A 20,966-nucleotide genomic window follows, 5' to 3' on the forward strand; every position below is an offset into this window, starting at 1 on the left:
TCACACATCATCATCCAGCTGAGCAGGTTGGCTTTGGAATTCTATCCACAGCACACTCACTGGCTGCTGACTGCCGTGATCTCCACTGTCCTCCGCCCTGGTATCCCTCACTGAAACTCCTTACCTGAGGGTAGCAGACAGCAAGGTGGCCTCCAATCAAATTCTTCCATCGGGAAAACAACAGATGCCAGGGATTCAGAGCAATTGTTTTGATGATTTTTGAGGACCAGATTCTCACAATCCTCCATCTTTTGGGCACAGGCGATCATTCTGTAGACTGATTTGATGCTTGAAAACCTGCCCAGACCAATTCCAAGCCCACAATGCTTTTCTTTGTCTGTGAACCTTCATTTATTTTCTCTTTCACTTGACAGAACCTCTTCATGAACATTGTCCTGCACAAATTTATATTATTCTCATATGCATGTGACTGCAGATTCTATGCTTATCATAGAATCATAGAATCCCTACAGTGCAGAAGAGGCCATTCAGCCCATCAAGTCTGCACTCACTCTCTGACAGAGCATCTTACCCAGGCCCTCTCCCCCGCCCTATCCCATCTTACCCAAGCCCTTTCTCCCACCCTATTCCCATAAACCCACATTTCCTATGGCTAAACCATCTAACCTACACACCTTGGGACACACGGAGTCATTTACCATCGCCAATCCACCTAACCTGCATGTCTTTGGAACGTGGGAGGAAACCGGAGCACCCGGAGGAAATCCATGCAGACACGGGGAAAATGTGAAAACTCCACAGTCAGCCGATGCCAGAATTGAACCGATCCCTGGAGCTGTGAGGCAGCAGTGCTAGCCACTCTGCTACTGTGCTAGCCCAAAATGCATTTCGAAGGGCATAACATTGTTTGAATAATTGCGAATCACTACACTCATTTTGCCTACATAGCGATATTGTAGAGCAAAGGCCTAAAGCTCCCAGTGTCAGAACCTGTGTCTAACTCAGATTGAACACTTACCTGCACATGTGGAAAAGGCTCCAACTTCCAATGGAAATAATGGCAGAGCTCCCTCAGTACAGGAATCCTCCCAGACAGCAAAGAGAATCAACATTACATCTCCCTCCACCTCGACCATTTATGGCATTGTTGCCCTATTCTGATAAGTGCGTAAAGGTTCCTAACTTTTCAGTATGCTGAATGGGTGAGTATGTAGGCATGTAAGTGGGTAGATGGGGGAGGTAACTCGGTAAATGGGTAATGTGGCAGCTGGTAGGGTAGTAGTTGAGTGGAGTGGAAGGTAGGCAAGATAGCAACTGGGTTGGGTGGGGCTACAGCTGGAGGTGTGATATTGGGTGGTTGGGGTTAAACATGCTGCATTGGGGCAAGTTGGGGGGGGTGAAGTCAGGGGGAAGTCGGATGGTGGGGGCTCATCAAGTTGGATCGGGAGGAGTTAAGAGGTCAAGGGGGTGATGGGTGAGTTAGTGATGTCAGTGTATCCAGGAGTTAGACTACAATTTTTCTGTCCAACATTTCCTGAGTAACTATCCAGATAGATAAGTCAGACGTGTCTGAAGTCTGTCTGCGACGTTGACCAGCTGCGTCCCTGGGAGCAGGGGACATTCAAACTTTGAGAAATTCCCATGGATACATTGTGCTGATCTCTCCGCAGGTCCCGACGTGCATCTTGAGGGTTTGTCCAGTCTCTGACGACCTGAAGACTGGATGATCTGGACCCATGACACCAATCAAATGAAGCTCAAAGCAAAGGCATTGAAGGTCCCACAATAGGGATAGTGAGTAGGTTAAAGCAAGTAAAAATAATTCTCAGAGCAGTCTAAAGGTACAAGATATGATACTTGAAAGAAATGCGGTACACCATGAGGCTCCTCCATGCACCTTGCCCTAAAGAGGGCATTGGCAACCATGGACTCCCATTGGATTGGTCCATGATTTTGCTTGGCAAAGTACTGCAGTAATTTGTCATTGCCTAAAAGGAAGCAAGGCTAATAAATAAATTGGAAACCTATAGTTCAAAATAATTGCTAGAATTTCATCCTCTAAGTGCATACTGTACACATGGATTTGGTGTCAAAACATATTTTAAAGTGCATCATTTTTACACAAATGTCCTTATTGATTCTAAAGGTCACGATTATAATTTTATTCAGTATTAAAATTTATTTGAGAGAGTGTTCACTACATCCTATTCACCTTAGCAGGCAGCTTTCATTGCCAACAATATTTGGACACGATAAAATTTGGATGTGAATTTCAATTCTCATGTCAGATGCACAGAATCAGGAGAGCTCCCAGCTCCTGAAAGATGCCCTGGAAGTTCAGATTTCCATTCTGTGAGAGGAGGAAATGTTATGGGAGATACGCCTGTTGCTCCCAGAAAGAGATTGCACTCATTTAGCGGAGGCAGTGGCACCGTGGTATTGCCACTGGACTAGTAATCCAGAGACCCCAGCAATTAATCAGTGTTTGCCATGCAGATGGGGGATGTGAGGAGGTGCCTTGGAAGTGAAATGAGTGCAGTTGCAAACTGTGTTGGTCTGGGGGAATGCTGAGGAATTCAAGATGTAGCTTGGCACCTCAAATTGAGATGCTTGTAGCCTTTCCTATCTCCCAGAGGTCCTTGAACCTCTTGGGGTAGGATCTCCTACCACAATCCAGCTGCACACTCCCATGTAGTGTTTGAATGAGAGGTTGGTGTTTTCTTACTGTCCTTGGCAAACATCACCTCCTTTCGGCCTTCAAATCCCACAATAGGACCTCAAGGTAGGAATCTGAGACCCAGTGGGCAGTCTTCCCAGGTCTCCTTTCCATTTCTGTGATAGTTGAAGGCACAGGCATCAATGTTCTCTCTCAAATAAATTTATTGAATCAATAAGGACATTTGTGCTTGCAAAAATGATGCACTTTAAAATATGTTCTGACATCAAATCCACATATAAGTATGCACTTTGAGGATGAAATTCTAGCAATTATTTTGAACTATAGGTTTCCTAATCCCTGCCAGGGTTCCTTTAACTGCAAATCATTCCCTTGACAGATTTGCCACATCATCCGGTCCACCCTCACTTATTGGCCGGGAAACTTGGAAATGGTTGAGTTAAGGGCAAAGATTGCTTCAAATTGCAAAAGGTTCCCAAACTGCTACCACATCCCCAAGGTGTGCTGGCTTATTCAGTTAAGACTCTGGGAAGAGGTTCAGAATAATGCAGCTTTCAAAGGCAAGGAAATATATTGCATAAGCACCACTCTCGCTCTTAAGACCAAGGAATCAATGAGGTGCCCCATACTGCAAAACTAATTCTGTGAGTTTCCAACAGGAAAAAACCTAAAAGAGGCGATGAAACATTGATGCCAGTTCACCATGATAATGCAACCCATCCCCAAGTGAAACAGAGAAGGAGATGATTCAAGCAGTCTCACACATTGCACCCTCACTCTCTCCCTCAGTTTGATGTCCACAACCTACAGAATATGAAGAATGAAAAAACATACCATGCACAATGCTACAAGATAAGAAGCAAAAATAACAAAGAAGAAAGTAGGGGATTGTGAATGGTGGGAGATAGCCACCAACATGGAATTACCATTGAAGTTAAAACGTTAAAATTTATTTACTAGTCACAAGTAAGTCTTACATTAACACTGCAATGAAGTTACTGTGAAATTGCCCTAGTTCCCACACCCCAGCGCCTGTTCGTGTCAATGTACCTAACCAGCACGTTTTTCAGAATGCGGGAGGAAACTGGAGCACCCGGAGGAAACCCTCGCAGACATAGGGAGAACGTGCAGACTCCACACAGACAGTGACCCAAGCCAGGAATCGAACCCAAGTCCCTGGCGTTGTGAGGCAACAGTGCTAACCATTGTGCCACCGTGCCGCCCCCGGTGGATCAATGATTTCAGATGGTAAGTGGTTGCAATGGTCATCTTGATCATTGTGTTATACTATGTGAACAATCAGGAATACAACAAAATATAAGGAATGGCAAACAGGAAAGCAAAGACACTGAGACAGCTAAATGCAAAGAAGAGTGACAAACACTTTGCTAAAAGGTAATGTACCAAGAAAAAAAAACATGCGAGGCTTTTTGTTTCATCAGATGGAGGGATGGAAAATGAACTTAATGAGATGAAAATAATACTGTCATCTAATGTGTTTAAGGCTGGCCAAGGATGCAGCAAAAGAAAAGTTGCTGAGGTATGCCAAACAGACAGATATCATCAGTACGGATATGCATTGAAATTTACTCAAAATTAAACATGGAATCGCCATGTAAGGCACCCTGTAGTAGGAGAACCAGAGGAGAAATGGGAAAATTAAGGAAAAACTGAAGACTAGTGGCAAGAGTTAGCGGGCCCGTTTGCCATGGCCGCTAAATCTTGCCAGAGGCTGGTAACAGGATTTGCGCCGGTGATATTTCGATTTGAGATCTACCTCGCTACCACTCCCCACTCCGCGCCGCACCCCCCACCCGCACCACCCCCCCCCTCCCCGTCAGCGATGTCATCAGGTTCATGCCCAGAATGGGGGTGTGAACCTGATTTGCATGAATCTAAATTAATTATACAGCTTAACACCGTAGCGTTCGGCCCGTGGAATTTTCCCCCATGATAGTGTGATTTCAACGCAGGTGTGATTCACTACTGGTTTTCAATAACAATAACCAGTCGAGATGACCAGGCCTGGTGGGTGTGGAGGTGCCTGGAGGTCGAAGGTCAAGGCTGGACAATGCCCCCGGCACCGAGTTGGGCACTGCCAGTGGGTCACCTTACTCCATCGGTCGGGGGGGGGGTGTGTAGTGGGGGGGAGAGGGGGGTGCACAGATGACAAAGCGGAGGGTGAAGAGGGGTGAGAGTATCTCCTGAGACTTCAGGGGTAGGGGGGAGAGGGTCACCCGAAGCTTGTGTGGGGAGGGCAGGGGGTGTTCCATGGTTGTAATGGGAGTGGGAGTCTTTGGGCAGATCAGGGAGCCCTTTAAAAATGTCACCCCAATCTCGAAGGAGCCAGCCTTGCCAGCTTTATCAGACTTCACCCCCTCAGAGTGATGGCGCAAACCATGTCCCCTGATTGTTTTTTTTAAAAAAACAGTGTCAGACGATCTGGTCATAAAACTAGGCCATGTTTCTGGAGAGATTTTCAGTCACAACCTGACACTTGGCCAATTTTTGAAACATTCCATCGCAAATGTTTTCCTTTCTTTAGGCAGTACAGGGAAAGCTTGCAGGTTTACATTTGCTATACCCCATCTGCGACTAATTCAGTTTGCAAGATGCTGGTTATACTGAAGTTAAAAATTAAAAAGATTTTAATCATTGTTTAGTTGACTAAATACTCACTGTAAATATTATCTGCATTGTTCCCTGTCCACCAATATCTATTTGAAGATATCGTGACCAGCAATATAGATAATGGCTAAATACGGTATTGTCAGTCTGACCTCTGAGATGTATTATTACATCTAGAGCTTCAATTTTCTGCAAATGCTTTATTTATCACAGTAACATCTACAATTCATCTCCTGGCTGTTCGGTGCCTTTGGATGATATTCATCTTCTCAGGACGTCCTTTATGCTGTACAGTGTTTTGTCAGCCACAGACAGACATTATTCTTTCAATATTTTTTGTTTCAACCACTATTAAATATGAATAGTGGCGGTCTCAAAACCAATCCCTTGGGGATAACTCTCAGGGTAGCTGCCCAGCTGAAACTGTGACCACTGATAAATACCCTCTGTTCCCTATTATCCAGCCAATTAGCAATCCAATTCATTTTGGATCCCCTGAGCTTGTAGTTTAGCCAAAATATCCTCTGAATGGACCTTGTCAAATGCTTCCAAAAGTCAAGAAATCTAATATCCATCATCTTTATTCGCATCCACAAATCTTACACCATCAACGAGTGGCAATAAATTTCTTTTGTTACAACCGACTTCTCCTAAGCTCACGTTAGTTTCGTTTTATTGCTTCTGCTTTCAGGAGATGTTTTTGAATTTGTATTATAATAGGATCCAGTATTTTTTCTGTGAATGCCAAAATAAGAAGACTTTAATTTCAAGGGTCCTTATGTTTTTTGTGACCATATTAGCCAGTTCGCAACCCTTTGATACAGCTGAATGAACTATATAAAATTAATTTTAACGCTCAATTTCTAATAGACTAGCTGCAGTTCCTCTCAGCATGTTGTTATACAAATCCTTAATTTCTTTTGCTTTTACAAGTTAGATAATTTTACAGTATTTAGAATATTTTCATTTGATACAATATTTAATTGTATCAAATGGAAATATAATGGGAGGCGCTGGCCTAGTGGTATTACCACCAAACTATTAATCCAGAAACTTGGGCTAATGTTCTGGGGACCCGGGTTCGAATCCCGCCACGGCAGGTGGTGGAATCTGACTTCAATAAAATAAATATCTGTATTAAGAATCCACTGATGATCATGAAGCCATTAATGATTGTCGGAAAAACCCATCTGGTTCACTACTGCCCTTTAGGGAAGGAAATCTGCCGTCCTTACCTGGCCTGGCTTACATGTGACTCCAAGGCCACAGCAATGTGGTTGACACTCAACTACCCTCTGAACAAGGGCATCTTTTTGTGAAATAAATGCTGGTCAGCCAGTGATGCCCATGCCCCACAACATGAATAAAAAAATTTAGTTAGATGTATTCGGAGTTTTAAACCATTATGAGCTATTGAAGTTCATAAGTTCATAAGGTATAGGAGCAAAATTAGGCCATTTGGCTCATCTAGTCTGCTCCGCCATTCAATCATGGCTGATGTGCTCCTCATCCTCATTTTCCTGCCTTCTCCCCGTAACCCTTCAACCCATTACCAATTAAAAATCTGTCTAAGTGCTCCTTAAATTTACTCACTGTCTGAGCATCCACCGCACTTTGGGTTACTGATTTCCACAGATTCACAACCCTTTGGGAGGAGTAGTTACCCCTTATCATAAGACTATGACCTCTCGTCCGAGTGAATCAGATATAACTTGTTTTAAGATTTTTCTTCTCAAATTGCTCTATTTTGCCTGAATATTCAAATCCAGATGTCTTTATAGCTTCAGTCAATTATGGATCAATGAAGGAAATACAAACAAGCAGATGGAATAATCTTGGGGGTGAAACTGATCATGACCAGCAATGTGAAAAGGATTGGTAGTGAATTTGGTTCACTGATGCCCTTTTGGAAAGGAAATCGGCCATCCTTACCTGGTCTGGCCTACATGTGGCTCCAGAGCCACAGCAATGTGGTTGACTCTCAACTGCCCTCAGGCAACTAGGGATGGACAATAAATGCTGTCCAGCCAGCGACGCCCATGTCCCATGAATGAATAAAAACAAAAATTGGCATACCCCATCATCAGTTTTTATTTTTCAGTGACTAGGAAAATATTCCCAAGATTTTTAATATTCAGACCAAATAAAAGCAACAGTGAAACGAGGAAATGGGTCTCTAAGAAAAGATTTGAACTAGCACCCTGTAAACTTCGGTGGAAAGAAGAATTGGGCCTGGTGAAAAATCAGCTGCTGATTCACAAAGATATTGGGAGTTTTGGGATATTGGATATTGGGTTCATGTCACACTATCTGTAACCCCCACACTTGCCTGGACCTGCCGAGTTTCACTGGCTGTCTTGTCTGGAGACAATACATATCTTTTTAGCCTGTCTTGATGCTCTCTCCACTCACATTGTTTTGTTTCTTAAAGACTTGATTAGTTGTAAGTATTCGCATTCCAACCATTATTCATGTAAATTGAGTCTCTGTCTTTATATGCCCTGTTTGTGAACAGAATTCCCACTCACCTGAAGAAGGGGCTTGGAGCTCCGAAAGCTTGTGTGGCTTTTGCTACCAAATAAACCTGTTGGACTTTAACCTGGTGTTGTTAAACTTCTTACTGGATTCGCGAAGAGCCAATAGAGCAATTTCACCCGTCCAAGGTGGAGAAAAAAAAAGCAGGGAGAGAGGAAAGTTAAACCTGTTTCATTGGCTACCTAATCACACAGTAAGCAATTTGATTATCTGTTTTATCCATTTTCGAGCAACGTAAAGGAAGAAAGGCCCACACTTTCTGGAATGCGCTCTGTCCTTCAGAAGAGTCATTGAACTGAGGTCCCAACCTCCCCTCAGGTTGATGCAGAAGATTCCTCGTCAGAAATTCAAAGCAGAGTTTTTCCCCTGTGTCCAGGACAATATTTATCCTTCAATCAACATCACAGAAAACAGATCATGTTGCTATTTGTGGAACCTTGCTGTGCACAAATTGGCAGCTGCATTTCCCACAATGCATTTGTGCCCACACTTCAAGAGCACCCCGAGGTTGTGAAAGGTGCTATACAAATGTGAAAGTTTCTTCCTTTCTGGTGGGAAGCGATTGGTGCATCGTGCTTTATCGTTATCACTAGTATCATTGACACAGAGGGAAAGAGTTCTGGAGCCTAAATTCAACATTTGTTTTTTGCAGGCCCACAATAACCGTGACAGTAACACAATTAGTAGTAGGAAGGCTTTCACCTAACCTGAATGTGCACCCAAGACACTATTGAATTTGGCAGGGGTATTTTCCATGCAGCCATACAATGTAGGTCCTCTATTTCCAATAGAGCACCCAAAAGGTCCTAACCTGCTTGTATTGCAATGACATTCAGCCCTGTCACCAGTGGCAAATGCTCTCAAACAAGGTTGAGTTATTTGGAGTTCATATTCCTCATGGTGGGGTGGCACAGTGGCATGATGGTCAGGGACCTGGTTTTGATTTCTGGCTTGGGTCACTGTCTGCGTGGAGTTTTCATGTTCTCCCCGTGTCTGCGTGGGTTTCCTCCAGGTCCCTTCCACAGTCCATAGATGTGCGGGGTTAGGATGACTGACCAAGCTAAATTGAGCCTTGGTGTCGGGGGGGATTATGGGGATAGGGCCTGGGTGGGATTGTTGTTCTGCAGGCTCAATGGGCCAAATGGCCTCCTTCTGCGCTGTAGGGATTCTCTGATTCTATGAATCTATGATTCTGTAATAGTGTCAAAGGATCAAGTGGTGGAGAATGGGTGAAAGTGCCAGAAAACTTGCATCCTTTAACAATAATCAGAAACAGCTGCTTTCCTCTGCCAAGTGCTTTTTGAACAAGCAGAGAGAGCACCAGCACAGTTTTGGAAACTTGCTGCACTCCAGTGTTATGAAAACTGGCAAAGAGAGAGATTCTCCCACGGATGAACTTTGCATGGTCTGATGGATTAATTTAACAAAAGAGCAACATCAAGTGGGAAAATTGGATTGCAAGGTAGCTAACACATTTATGTGGGTCATTAACTGTTTTGACAATGGTGGTATGACAATATTATGGCAAATGTGAGCCAGCATTCATGGATTTATTAAATTCAGCATAAACAAAGTCATTTCTGGGGACATACATTTTTTTAAAATTAGGAATGCCACACAAATCAGCTTAATGACTATTGTAGTGAGACTGAAGAATTAATCTTGGCTGTATATCATTGTCATTGAATACCAGGAATGTACCTTTAATTTTTCATGAAATATATCCAAAGAAGAGTGGAATCTGACCATATGCAGGGTAGTGAGATTGTTGGATGCTGTATTGATAGAACTCAAATCAAACATAACAGCTCGTCCCTATAGGTGTACCAGTGGGGAGACGCTGTTCATCTGTTTCTTTGGCAGATCATTAGCCAGAGAGCATCCTGACATCTCGGTATGTTCATAATATCTTGCATTAGTGAACCTAATAAGTCACTCTAAGAGTTCTGTACATTCCTGGAGAAAGGCCAAGTTAATGGTGCAACTCTATGGTTTTTCGTCTATTCCCTCGATTACTTCTGGGAGGGGTGGGTTCGAGAGAGGGGCTCTTATTTTTGTTTCAAAAGGTAAAAAGAGGCGTTTCTACAACAAACTGTCTTCATAGCAGAACTGGAGAAAATTCAAAAGTCCTCTCATTCCCTGGTTCTCGTGTAATTACTGATCAGCTCGTTATCTCCAGCTTGAATAGCAAATCAGGTGGGCACGCAACAGGCGGCAAGGTCATTGAGATGTCTACCTGATGTCAGTAGCATCAGGCCAAAACTATTAATACTTCTGCCTCAATTAAACGTCCTGGGGAAGCTACCCTTGTGCAAGTATCATTCATTACTTGGCAGCTCACAAGCTTTAGCAGGTGAAATTCTCACGGATTGAACATCTATGTAAACAGTAGCAAGATGCACGGTGCATTTTAAACATAATTTTGTTGTGGTTTGGGGTTATTTCCTGTGACAGATACCTCCTGGCAGGATTCCCATTTAGTGATGTTGCAGTGGAGGTCCCAGTGCAGCAGGTGTGGATAGGTCCATTTCTCACCAATAGGTAAAAGATGCTCAGGCAGATATTGCAGTTGCCCATGGAATGTCAGTACTGTATTAGCTGCATCGTCTGAAAGTGTTAAAATACACCAGCATTCCTCCCATGGCATTGCTTGTGATGTGTTAAATGTTACGGTGATACAATGAGGAAGAGTTTGAATGCAAAAGTACTTGGCATTGGGGAAGGGTTGTAGGAGGAAAATGTGCAGTGACGGACTCAGGCCTCAAAATCTGGCTCTGTGGCACTGGTCCTTTTGGCACTAAGGGGCTGGTTAATTGTTCAAAGTTCACACTGTTTCTGCCCATGGCTGGGTTGGCAAGTGCCAGATGGCATCATGGTGAGACTGTTAATGTAGATATTAGTACTCTTGTTAATTACTGATTGTTTTCTGCTGCATTTGTTTGAGTACTTGGTGTTTTGAGGAGTTGGTAAAATCCACAGGGGCAATTCTGCATGCGGAGAAGGCATTGATTTGACTTATTATATGTCACATGTATTAGTTTACAGTGAAAAGTATTGTTTCATGCACAACATACAGACAAAGCATACCGTATATAGAGAAGGAAAAGGAGAGGGTGCAGAATGTAGTGTTACAGTCATAGCTAGGATGCAGAGAAAGATCAACTTGACGTGAGGTAGGCCCATTCAAAAGTCTTACGGCAGCAAGGAAAAAGCTGTTCTCGAGTCGGCTGATATGTGACCTCAGACTTTTGTATCTTTTTCCCCCGAAGGAAGGACACGGAAGAGTGTATGTCTGGGGTGTATGGGGTCCTTGATTATGCTGGCTGCTTTTCCAAGGCAGTGGGAAGTATAGACAGAGTCAATGGATGGGAGGCTGGTTTGAGTGATGGGCTGGGCTTCGTTCACGACCCTTTATAGTTTCTTAAAGTAACGTAAAGTTATTTATTAGTCACAAGTAGGCTTACATTAACATTGCAATGAAGTTACTGTGAAAATCCCCCAGTCACCACACTCCAGCGCCTGTTCGGGTAAACTGAGGGAGAATTTAGCATGGCCAATGCACCTAAGCATCACATCTTTCTGACTGTGGGAGGAAACTGGAGCACCTGGAGGAAACCCACGTAGACACAAGCAGGACATGCAGACTCCGCACAGACAGTGACCTGAGGCTGGAATTGAACACGGGTCCCTGGTGCTGTGAAGCAGCAGTGCTAATCACTGTGCCGAGTAGGAGCCATACCAAGCTGTGATACAACCAGAAAGAATGCTTTCTATGGTGCATCTGTAAAAGTTGAAGGGTCGTAGCGGACATGCCAAATTTCCTTAGCCTTCTGAGGAAGTAGAGGCATGGTGGGCTTTCTTAATGATAGTGTCAACATGGAGGGGCGGTTGGTTGTGACTATAGTGCTGTGAGCACACCACTTACCCCCAGTCACAGAGGCTACTGTTGCACCAACCAGCTCCAGGCTGCAGCAGGAAAGAGGGTGGAGAGGCAGCACAGAAGACAAACTGCACAGATTGTGGGAGGATGAGCAGGAGGGGGGCTCCTAGCCAAAACCTTTACGCACATAGGGTCTTCCAGGAGCATTTGTCTGACTTCTACCTGGACAAGAATGTAACTACAGAACTCTGCTAATCCTTGGAACCAGGCAGTGACCCTAAATTTCTTCAAGAGTGGCTCTATCCAGGCTGAACAAGTGATATGTCTACCATATCACCTAATTTGCTAACCATTGCTGAATCAAAGAACTGTGGCAGTTTTAGGTGTGTGAGGATGAGATGAGGCTATGAATGGGAGGTTGGAGTTAAGGTTCATAGAGATTAAAAGTAGGAAAATCAAGGTGGTGTGGTGATTGGAGCAGTGTGTGAGGCGAGTGATGCAATTTGAAGGAGAGGCTTTTGAAGATGCATTCACTGACTGACTACGTGGGAGAGGTCATCAAACTTCTGATGACAATATATCCAGATCCTTGAGACTAAACTGCTGGCATTGACTGCAACAGCTCCTACTGCCCTCTGTCTTTCTACAGAGCCTCCTGGTGTCCAGATGGAAGAGGATCTTTCTCCACCTGCTTATCCCCCGCACCACTATCTCTAAATCCTTGGGAACTCTGTCTGACTTGTTGCACCCATTTTAAAGCTTCTAACTGAAGCAAGATTTTCCAACCTTGCCCACCACTGGGATGTTCCAAACCCGCTGAAAGTCAATGGACTTCTGGCTGGCCCACCACTTCCCCAACTGTGAACCCTGTCACGGTGACGCCAGAAAAGCGCGGGCGAAGTCTTCAATTCATCTTTAACCAAGTCCATTCCCTGCTGCAGTCAGAGTGCTCCTCCACCTTTAAGAAATATCAGTAGGCTTTTAAGTAGCGTAGTTTTAAATAGTGACAGCCTTGTGCGATCTCGGGCTCCTGAGAAGAAGTTGTGCAGCCACTAAGAAGCACATTCACCAAATCTGTCTGCTGCCTACATCACTTTGAACAGGTGTGGAATAATCACGCATTTAACTTTGGGGGCCGTATTAACAACCGCCTTCTCATTTGGGAGTTTGGGTAGGATAAGGGGAAAATTTCCAGAGCGACTGTAGCTGATGATACTTCAGGCCAATTGGAGTCGGGGGACTGGGTAGGTGGGTAAAATAGATAAAAGGATTCTATTGTAGGACATAACTTTGATTAAAACGGCTGCAGCAGAGAGACGAGATCTTTAAAAATTTACAGCTGGCTGAGGAAAATGTAAATTTGAAGGCAGAGGTTGGAAGGGAAATATATTTTCGGAGGCGGCTGGCAGGCTGCTCAGGCATTTGGGACCACACATTCACAGTTGACTTTGTAATGAGCCTTGCAGCCACTGGGACAAGCTGCTTGGAGGATTTTTTTTGTGGTAGGGCTGGAGTGAATACACAATGCTGGCACTCGACAGAAAATAAGAATGAGGAATCCAGATCTCTTGTACACGTGTGGAAGATGGAAATCAGAGGCAGGAAATATTGGAGCTCGGGTAATGGGCCTAAGACTGTGAAGAGGTGATGTATTTCAAGGTCAGAATTCTTGGAATTATTATTTTTTAAATATATTGGTGAGCTCAGTCAGTTTATAGCAGAATTTGGTTATTTATTATATTTGTTTGCAAGTACTTTGGGGTTGGATTTTTCATAGAATCCCTACAGTGCAGAAAGAGGCCATTCGGCCCATTAAGCCTGCACCAACAACAATCCCACCCAGGCCCTATCCCCGTAACCCCATGTATTTATAATCTCCCTAATGCGAAGAGGAAATTGAGATTGACAATCAACCTAACCCGCACATCTTTGGAGTGTGGGAATAAACCGGAGCACGCGGAGGAAGTCCACACAGACACAGGGAGAATGTGCAAACTCCACATAGACAGTCACCTGAGGCCAGAATTGAACCCGGGTCCCCGGCACCCTGAGGCAGCAGTGCTGACCACTGTGCCACCCTGCTCCTGCCAGGGGCAGGGATGGAGCCAGGCAGGCACAGAATTTGATGCTGCCAGGCTCACCGACTCTAGTTCAGTCCTGAGCTCTTTTCCTGAACGTGGGTTTGGGGGAACCAGCCTATTGAGCTAATTAAAGTTCTTGTGAGGCCTATTGTCATGTGGTCAAGTGCTTGCAGGTAGTCCCAGCACACTTAGCTGCATTGTGGTTGCTTCCTGGATGGTGCCTTGAGGGGAGGGCCAGCACGTCAGTCAGGTTTAGCGCACCCCCCCCCCCCCAATTGGTGCAGCAACAACTACAGGCCTCTCTGTGCAGGAAATCTCCACTCACCAAATGGACACTAAATGCTACCCTGCTGCTGCTTTTTAGTTGGAAAGCCTCCTCCTGGCCCTCCAGCTTTTAGATGTTTTCCCCTCTCCTTAAGAAAAAAAAAGATTTTTTTCCTTACCTTAAGAAAGCAGCTCAGCAAAAGTCCCTCCCCTCCAGAGTCCACAGGAAGCAAATAGAACAGCTCAACAGGGACACAGCCTCCTCCTGCTAATACTGCCTTAGGTTCAGCCTTTTAATCAAGGGACAATTTAAACAGCAACCTCTCAAAGGGACACTGCATCAAACAAAAACAAATCACAAAGGAAACTTAAAAATAAAACAAACAAAAATGTGATTAATAGGGTCAATAAAACACCCGAGTGCCCTTCAAACATGGGGGGTCTTGAGAGTACTGACAGACATCGCGTGATTCCTCTCCAGGAACACCAGGGCTGCAATAGGGCTCCAGCATCTAGAGCCTGCCAGGCATCCTTATTTGGATGCTAAGGTCAGCACTCCTTCCGTTAATTAACTAACTTGGGGACAATCACAGGTGAGTTATTGCTCCCTGAAATAAGTCAGCGGCTGTTGGTATCCCTTCAGCAGGTTCCCTTTTATTTATGCTTCAAAGAGTCTTACAAGTTCTGAGTCAGCATCCAGAGCACCAGGAGACCTGACACTCTCAGTTATATACACAGAAAAGGCTCTCTGATGGGACAAGCAATAATGAGGCAGTTCATGTTCCAAGAGCCAATCTCAATGTGCTCATTGAAGTGATTGCACTCCCAACAATTGCAGGCTTCTGACCCGCATTTGAACCTGAGAGTGCAGAAGCACTGGTCACAAACTTTCAATTCCCATTGGGTACAAGAGTAACCATGGAGCGCTGGAGGATTCTTAATACTTATACCAGAATTTAAAAAAAACAAGCAAGGGATAAATGAGAAAACTTAAGATGGGGGGGATGGGGGTAAGTGGGCCACAAGCAAGTCTGCATAGCAGCTTCTTCGTGACTGCCTTATGGTGCCAGGCATGGATTTCACTGAAGGGCTGCAGAGAGTGAAGGGGAGGGAAGCCCAGAGTACGGAGCCGGCAATGACAGTTGGGGGTGGGGGTTGGTGGTGTGGAGTTAGCATGGACTGAAGGTTCCACGGAATCACAGTAGGGGCGGTTCATATGGAGGTAGGATGAAGACGAGGGCAAGGCAAATGGAAAAACATGTCAAAATATTGTTGCAGCTGAGATGGCTCAGCTTGGGCTTAATTGACGTGCTTGGAGTCAGACTAGTAATACAATTGTGCCCACTCAAGCAACACTTCTGTGTGTGAGTGCCAATGATTGGTGTTCAGCATTTAAACCTTGGCACATGGACTTCAAATTCAACAACTGTTTTGGTGTGGTTGTACCATTGCTGGACTGCGCAAGAAACAACATCCCATTAGAAAGATGATAATGGCAGACTGCCTGAGGATAGCACTCCTAATCCTTCACTTGGTGTTGAAATATCTATTGACAAGTGCCCCCATGGGCCAAGCTGAGCACACGACCTTGGATTGAGGGTTAGGACAATGCCTGTGCCTGAGATGAGAGCTCAGGATGAAGCTGAGTGGCCAAAGTTGTCGGCATTTGGTAATGTGGTATCAGGTCTTGGTCAACCAGCATACGAACTAAGCACAGGGCATCAATGTTGTGGCTAGGACATAAGTCATTGAGCTTTGAAAGACAGCTGCAGGCAATGGCTGGACAAGGAGTGGTCCTTCACACCCTGTTGTGGGTGACTCCTTCCAACTAACCACAGGAGACCCAGGCACAGTTAACAATAGTTTATTCATGATTGAAGCATGTCGGGAACTACTCTTGAGAAACCTCTGGAGGAGCAGTTCCCCGTCAAACAACTCTAACAGCACTAACAAAAGCTCTCTAACTCAGCAGTCACAGGGATGGCATTGTAATACAGCTCTCAGTTCGACATCGCCGATACAGATTTCTCATACCATTTGTTCAATATACAGAACATTGTTTTAAAATTCCGATATTTTCTACGTGGGTTTATAATTAAACCTTCACCCAAAAGTTTGTTTGTATCTAGAAAATAGTCCGATCTTCTAAAAAATAAACAGCTAAGCTGGCAAGATCTGCTGATGTCAGGACCTTGAGGTTTAAGCATTTGACTGGCACATGATCTTACTCCCACATAGGGGTGTTAGATCTATCCTCCCTTTTACCAAATCCATTAATTCACTCTTACACAGACAAATTGTGATCGTAAAGACTCTCTATGAAAATGCAGTGAGGAGACCATCTGGAACATGGAGCCTGATGATCTCACTCTCTGCCTTCTCGCTTATAGGCAGGCGAGAAGAAAAAAAAAGACATCAAAACGACGTGGTTCTTGGCTTGTCAAAGACAGGATCAAAATTAACAGGAAGAAGGGGTGAGAGGGCCTGCTCTGCATGCAAAGATGAACTCAAGAGACATCACTCATAGGTGCTTCACCAGACCCAGGGTGGCGCTTCTCATACTTGCAGATGTCCAAGAACCAGTGTCACCAAAGACTACACATGTCCAGAGAACTGGTTGGTCACACTGCCATCTTCTGCAGGATTTGGTGCCATAGGGCCTTGGGGGCCTTGGAGTGCCAGTGTTGCTGAAAGCAACTGCGGCACTCAATTTTTAAGCCAGTGGCTCTTTCCAGGGCTTCAGAGGTGACCTCTGTGGGATTTTGCAAGCTTCCACACACACGTGCACCCAGGAGGTGACAGAGACAGTCTTCGCGAGGACATACAACTTTGTGCACTTCGACTGGGATCAGGCAAGCCAGGATGCAAAAGCTTTGCGCAGATCTCTGACTTTCCACAGGTGCAAAGTGCCATTGACTGCACTCACGTGGTACTCAGAGCTCCATGACATCCAGTAGTGAACTATGTGAACCACATGGTCTTCTAATCACTGAATGTTCAGCTGGTCTGCAACCCCACCAAATGCATCCTGCAAGTGTGTGGTCAATTCCCAGGGAGTGTGCATGGCTCCTACAATCTGAGCCGCTCTCAGGTCACTGACAGCTTTCAGCATTCACAGAGGCTGCAGAGTTGGGCTACCCACTGGGGAGGTGGCTGATGACGTCAGTGCGAAGGACACAGAGTGCAGCAAAGACAAGACACAATGAGGCTCATGCTGCCACTCGCACTTTGGTGGAGCAGACCATTGGGATGCTTGGACTGATCTGGTGGAGCCCTGAAATACAATCCACAGAAGGTGCCACACATTGTTGTCACTTACAGCGTGCTACACAGACTGGCACTGCAATGTGGAGAGGAACTGCCTGAGAAGGAGATGGAGGAGCGCACATAACATCCAATGAGGAGGACATCAATGGGGATGAGGTTGAGGAAATCCTCAAGGTGAGGATGTTTGCCATAAGGCCATGGTGATGCCCAGATGTGATAGACCCGCTCAGGATATGCTCATTGCCTCTAGATTAATGGAAAGTGATGAGGACAATCCAGTGAGGACACCCCATAATCTTCGCACGGCATCTGTGAGCATTGGACCCGTGTCTGACAGCTGGAAGTGCACATACCCCCTGTGATAAGGCTCCTGTCATGGAGACACATTGGAGGGCCATAGACCCTACATTCCACAATGATGATGATAACTTACAGCGTGGAGCCATACCTCCTAAGATGCAAAAAGCACTCAGGGAGGATGAAAAAACTCTGTGACACCATCCCAATACATTCTAGCAGACATTATAATTCCCATCAGGATTCAGGTATAACTGAAGGAATGCCATCAATGTGCTGGGATGGTTGGACAAAGCACAGGGAGGTAGCCTCGCACTGTGAACCCTGACATTATCTTGTGCTGAAATCAAGCTTTCACTTCAGATTGACAGGAACACAGCTCGTAGTAACAAGGAGCCGTAGAAAGGGCAGAATTAGTGAGAGTTTATTTACAGAAGTGAACATTACATACAAGTAGTTAATACAGTTACCCACACTGGGCCTCGAGAGCTTCTTAACCTTTCTAACCCTGTCGCTACGTCTTGGTGCATCCCCAACATCCACAGCAGAGGTGGAGGCAGCCTGCTCTCTGCCATGCTCTGTTGTCTGTGAGCACCATGGAAATCATCTTCTGCAGGGTTGTGACCTGGGGGGCCCGGCCTTCTTGTAGCGCCCTGCAGTGTGGCAGTGCCACCCTTCCAGGTCTGTGGAGCTGAAGCTAAAAGGAACACATGGAAAGAGGATTCAGATGGGTTGGACATTCCCAGTCTCCTGGGTGAATGGCTCCGGGTTGTGCACTAGCTGATCCTCCTTCTTGTGGGTGTCCAAGGGCCCCTGGCTGCATCCTTGAGGGAGGGCATTTGGAGTGAGCTTAAGAAGGCTTCCCTCCCCACCAATGCCCACCCACCCCTGCCCTAGCATTAACATTGATGTATGCCAGCAAGTGCCTCTGACCCCCTGCCATTGAGTGCAACTCCTGCAGTAGTGCAGGGCAGAAATCTTGGACCAAAGTCTCCACAGTGGTCACCACCCTATCAAGGATTGGCCACAGTACACTGGCTTGTCAGCATAATCACCTCATTCTGAATGCGAACGGCTTCCTCCATGGAGCCTTGTAATCTGAGGAGTGTACCAGACATCCCTTCCTGATTTTCCTTACCTTGCCTTTGGAGCTCCAGCAACTGAGGCAAGGCCGAGTCCAAAAACCCATCATCTGACTCAGACTCAGCCAATCCTCTGAGTGCCAGCACCGTGAGATATCCCCACCTCTGCCTGCTGTGCATCACACAGTGCAATGTGCTCACCAGATTGTGACCCCGAGACTACTTTAGAACATTGTCCCACTGAGGTGTGTCTCTGTGCTAGTGGAGGGTGTGAATGAGCGGTGTAACAGTGCTTCTATATCGGGGGCTGTGATTCGCTCCTCTGAGTTGATGGAGTCGAGAACCTGGCTCATGGATTTCCAGGGCAGCTTCCCTGCGAGAGTTGGTCTTTCTCTACACCCTAGCCAACACTGTAACACTACATTCTGCATTCTCTCCTTTCCTTCTCTATGTATGGTATGCTTTCTCTGTGTAGTGTGCAAGAAACAATACTTTTCATTGTAGACTAATGCATGTGACAATAATAAATCAAATTAAAGCAAGAGGTCATTGGTGCATGACAGAGGCCTGAGAAACAGGAGACATGACTCACACCTTACTGTCTGATGAATGATGCAGTGCTGGATCCTCATGTGGCTTATCACCGCCAATCTCATCATCAGTACAAGAGTGGTCAATGTCCTCCCTGGCCAACTGGATGCTTCTGTCCTCAAAGACCGTGAGTAGCTTCAGTTCTGGCATCCCTCCACCCGTATGGGATCTCTCCCTCTTGTTGATACCGGCTTCTCTTGCGTGAAAACAGATGGAGCAAGCGTAAGCAGAATGTGTGCCACGGCAGCTGATAACGATGCCTGGCATGCATGGATGGCAAGTGGGACCAGTGAGGTGATGAGAATACAAGCCACAGGGGAGATGAAGATGTGTGTGGCAGAGCAGGTGGTGGTATCCATTGGTCTGGCAAAGAGTGAGATCCTTGTCGATGTGTAATGGGTCCGTGAGTGTGAGTTGTGAGTGATGAGAAGAGTGACTTACCTTGGCTGAACGGAGGAGATTGTGCATCCTTTTGTGGCAGAGGATGGTTCTCCTCTTCTGAAGGGCATTTGCACTGACCACCATTGCCACCGCTTCCCAAGTTGGATTTGTCACCTTGCTTGGAGGGCTTCACCTAGAGCGTATAAGACATCATGGCAGGAGGCAGGCATCAGTAAACATGGGTGGAGTGTGTTACCTGGGTCTGGCAGCCATAATTTACCAGTTGCTTCCTCTGATTTGAAGTGTGTTAGCTGTGCGTAGGGATTGGCCTATAACTATGGTGCCTGGATCATTGACACACTGAGGGGATGGCAGGACAGGCAAATTAAAGGCCACTCGCCAGGATCCAACATGAAACCCGTGCCTGCTCATTCTCTTCACAAAGTGCAACACAATGGGCCCGATTTTACCAATCAGAGCCTAAGGGCGGGATCCGGGCGTAATATGGATCCGAGCCCGGAATCCTCTTTGCAGCGCGCATGTGCAGTTCGAAAAAAATCTGAAGCAGCGGATTTGGGGCGACACGGTAGCACAGTGGTTAACACTGCTGCTTCACAGCTCCAGGGACCTGGGTTCGATTCCCGGCTTGGGTCACTGTCTGTGTGGAGTTTGCACATTCTCCGCGTGTCTGCGTGGGTTTCCTCCGGGTGCTCCGGTTTCCTCCCACAGTCCAAAGATGTGCGGGTTAGGTTGATTGGCCATGTTAAAATTGCCCCTGTGTTGCGTAGGTTAGAGGGATTAGCAGGTAAATGTGTAGGGATATGGGGGTAGGGCCTGGGTGGGATTGTGGTCGGTTCAGACTCGATGGGCCAAATGCCCTCTTTCTGCACTGTAGGGATTCTATGATTCTATGATTCAGCGCGCCCGGGCACGAAATACAAAACAACAGAGAGAGCAGAGAGGGGAGGGACGGATGGACTTGGGAGAATCTTGTAAACTGCAAATAATGTAGCATCCTCTATGTGTTGCCTAATTATCTATGAGAAAGGTAATTAAACTACAGTGTCCTAGTGAGCAATTAGTGACCTGTATAATACATTTGTGATCTGTAACTGGATTGTTGATGCTCAAATGTTCAGAGTCCTGTGGTGAACTTGGCAGAATTGCCCCGTGGTGGAACTTGGTTGGAAATAAGATTCAAGGAGATGACTAAATCTGGGAAATCAACCATAGTGAAAAGAAGTTTGTATTGGCAACTCTTCTCTCACATTCCATGGCAGATGTGCCCCTACTTATGAATGTGACTTGCATGGGCAACGTTG

Source organism: Mustelus asterias, chromosome 25 (genome assembly GCF_964213995.1).
Source record: "Mustelus asterias chromosome 25, sMusAst1.hap1.1, whole genome shotgun sequence".
Lineage (NCBI taxonomy): Eukaryota > Metazoa > Chordata > Chondrichthyes > Carcharhiniformes > Triakidae > Mustelus > Mustelus asterias.